This window comes from Gossypium arboreum, chromosome 13 (assembly GCF_025698485.1).
Source record: "Gossypium arboreum isolate Shixiya-1 chromosome 13, ASM2569848v2, whole genome shotgun sequence".
NCBI classification, from domain to species: domain Eukaryota; kingdom Viridiplantae; phylum Streptophyta; class Magnoliopsida; order Malvales; family Malvaceae; genus Gossypium; species Gossypium arboreum.
Genome location: NC_069082.1, coordinates 27,232,663 through 27,236,475, shown reverse-complemented (window position 1 = coordinate 27,236,475; position 3,813 = coordinate 27,232,663). Strand labels below are relative to the sequence as shown.

The following is a 3,813-nucleotide window of genomic DNA, read 5'->3' as shown; positions in this document are numbered from 1 at the left end:
AGAACACAAAAAACGGGGTTTGGGAACACTTACAATCAAGCTTGAAAAGTTGAAAACCCTACCTATGGTACCCTTGAAATTTTCGGCTAGCACTTGAAGAAGATGAGCAAATATTGACTTTTTTTTCCCTTTTTATTCTTTTATTAACCAAATGACCAAAATGCCTTTTTTACTAAACTTTAAATTTTTGCCCATACATGTCCATTTTTGTCCAAAATTATAGAAATTGGTCAAATTTCTATTTAAGACCTTCTAATTTATAATCTATAGCAATTTCATGCTAAAAGATTCTAGAACTCATAATTTCAAACTTATTCAATTTAGTCCTTAACTTCAAATTGGACACTTTAGGCATAAATTTTTTTCATGAAAATTTCACACAAACTTGTAATCATATCATGTACCATCAAATAATTATAAAATAATTATTTCCATTTAGGATTTTTGGTCTAGAAACTATTGTTCTGACTAGACCGTGATTTGAGATGTTACAACTCTCCCCCTTTAGGGATTTTTGTCCCCGAAAATCTTACCAGTAAAGAGGTTTGGGTATTGTTTTCTCATGGCATTCTCGAGCTCCCATGTAACCTCTTCAACCCCACGTCTCTGCCATAACACTTTCACCAAGGCAATGCTTTTGTTTCTCAATTGTTTGACTTTTCGTGCCAGAATCTTAACCTGTTCCTCCCCATAAATCATATCTAGTCGAATCTCAACCTTTGTCGGTGAACTCACATGTGAAGGATCAAATTGGTAACGACGCAACATTCACACATGGAACACATCATGAATCATTTACAATTCAGATGGTAATGCTAACCAATAGGCAACTGGCCCTACTCTCTCGGTGATCTCGTACGGTCCAATAAAACGTGGACTCAACTTGCCCTTTCTGCCAAATCTCAAAAACTTTTTCCATAGAGACACTTTCAAAAATACCTTATCACCGACTTGATACTCAATTTCTTTTCTTTTTAAATTTGCATAAGATTTTTGTCTATCGGAAGCAGCTTTCAAATAATTTCGAATCACTTCTACTGTTTCTTTGGTTTCCTTAACCAAATCGATTCCATGAATCATATTTTCTCTGAGTTTAGTCCAATATAAGGGTGTTTTGCACTTATGTCCATATAATGCCTCATAAGGTGTAATATCCTGATTTTGGGCCTAGTCGGAATAGTGGTTTCGTGACCACAAAATCCGAGATAGAAATAATTATTTTATGATTATTTTAAGGTCTATGATATGATTGCATGATTGTGTGAAAATTTCGTGAAGAAATTTTATGCATAAAGTGCTTAATTTGAAATTTGGGACTAAATTGAATAAATTGCAAAACTTGTGTTCTAGAAGTATTTTGCATAAAATTGAATTAGATTATTAATTAGAGGTCCTTAAAGAGTAATTTTACCAATTTCTAAGTCTATGGACAAAAATTAGGACATGGAAGGAATTTTGGAAAGTTTAGTAGTAAGGGCATTTTGGTCATTTAGGGTAAAATGAATTAAAATACAAAATTAAAAGCCAATTTTGCTCATCTTCAACCCCATGGCCGAATATAGCAAGGAGAAACCATGGCTAGGGTTTTCAGCTTCCAAGCTCGATTGTAAGTCCGTTCTAGCCTCGTTTTTAATGATTTTTACGTTTTGGAGTCCGTTAGCTCGATTTAGCTTATGCTAGCAATAATTTAACCTAGGGTTTATATTTGGAAAAATACCCATAGGTGAAATTTGTGTATTTTGGTGTTTTATGATAGAATGTGAGGTTTTAAATTATGTTAGACAACTTGTGCTACTCGGTTTTAAGTGAAAACGAGCAAAAGGGCTTAATCGGTAAAAATACCTAATAGTCATAAGTACATGTTAGAGTGAGAATTTGATGTTGCCATAGAAGGGAAAAATGATCAGCATGTCATAAAACATAAGAAAATAGGCTGAATTTTAATTTACGAGCTTTGGGGCAAAAGTGTAAATATGCAAAAGTTTAGGGGCAAAATTGTAATTTTTCCAAAATATGATTTTGGGTCAATTTGAATAATGTGAGTCCTAATTAGACTATATTTTAAATGATAGAGCAAGGAAAACTGAAATTCGGGCTAAAATGGGGAAAATACCAAGTTGTGGACGAAATGGTAAAAATAGCCATTTTCGCATACGAGGTAAGTTCATATGTAAATGTTGGTAACATAGTTATTATTTTAAATGTTTTAATGTTTTTTAAATAATATGATAATTATTATGAAATATTATACTTGTGATAATTGTTTGATAATATGTCAAATTATGTGATATACTTGGAAAATGTGAAATACTACCGAGTATCAGATATCGGCATTCCGTAGAAGATGGTTGAGACACATGATTGGGAAAAGGTCCGTTGAACCTTAGGAATGGATTAGGATACAAGTGACATGTCACTGGGATATTTGGGCATCCGAACTCGTTGAGTTGAATCCGAGTTCACTTATGGATGCGAGCGTCCGAACTCGTTGAGTTGAGTCTGAGTTCGTGAGATGTAACTAGGCATCCGAACTCGTTGAGTTGAGTCCGAGTTCACTTATGGATGCGAACGCCCGAGCTCGTTGAGTTGAGTCCGAGTTCACTTATGGGCGGGTTACATGGTAGCTTGGCTACATATGTGGCACTTATGTGCAAACTTTCCATGTATCCTAATTATATTCCGATGTGTTTAACGGGTAAAGTTCTACTCAAATGGAGGAATACTCAAGATGAAAGGGACGTATTGGTAAGTGTTGTGAAATGGATACTTTGAACAGGTATGTACTTAACCCTCGGGTTGAAAACTCGATATAACAACAATATGGTAAGATGATAAATGAAAAGGTGATATGAATGTCTTGGTGATGATTATACAAATGATGTTTTATGTTTGCTTATATGGTTATGTTACTTGCTATTTGCATGTGAGCTTACTAAGCATTTATGCTTACTCCCTCCTTTTCATTCCTTGTAGTGTTGACAAGCCAGCTCGGAAATCGGAAACGGTTGGAGGCACGCTCACACTATCCGTATACCATCTTGGCATAATGGCTTGTATATTTTGAGTATGGCATGTATAGCATTATAATCATTTTATATGTATGGTCTTATGATATGGTTATTGAGTGGTATGGAAATAGAAATGCTTGGTAATGATTAGCCATTGGAATGGCTAATCATGATCATATTTGGTATTACGTATGTCAAATTGCTAGCTAATCCATGGAAACCATGAAATAGGTAAAATTTACCATAAAATAGATTCAGACAGCAGCAGTGACGTGAGTTTGAAAAATCACTAAAAATAGTAGAAATGGAATTAAATAATGAATAAGTTATGGAATCGAAGCTTGATGAGTCTATTTTCATATGGAATAAGCGAAACAGGTATATGAGCTATATTTTATGAAATGTTTAAATTTTTGTGAAATAGGGCCAGAGCGATTTCTGGATCCCCTGTTCTGAATTTGGAAATTCACCATAAATTTTACAAAGATAATTAGAAGTCACGCTTTATATGTACAGATTCCTTATTGAGTCTAGTTTTATTAGAGACAAACGGCATAGTCATTGAAGGTCTGTATAGGGAGATATCTGATTCGTAATACACAGAGGTCAGAGTAGTTGAACCCTGAAACAGGGAGACTTTAACTAATAAACTGTACTAATTGGCCCAACCAAAATTCTAGAAAAAATTAGTAGATATATATATGAGTCTAGTTTCAGGAAAAATTTACGGAATTGGATTTCGAGTTTCGTAACTCCAGATATGATTTTTAAAACGACTGTGATGAAGTTAGCTAGCTTGTCTGGA

General features: G+C 34.2%; 1 long non-coding RNA gene across 1 annotated transcript; it reads left to right on the top strand.

Annotated features, from left to right (window-relative positions):
* Positions 1 to 2,076: 2,076 nt before the first annotated feature.
* LOC128286660 (uncharacterized) lies at positions 2,077 to 3,257 on the top strand. Its single transcript, XR_008277279.1, has 2 exons — positions 2,077 to 2,158; positions 2,974 to 3,257. It is a non-coding gene; the product is annotated as an uncharacterized LOC128286660 (long non-coding RNA).
* Positions 3,258 to 3,813: the final 556 nt, after the last annotated feature.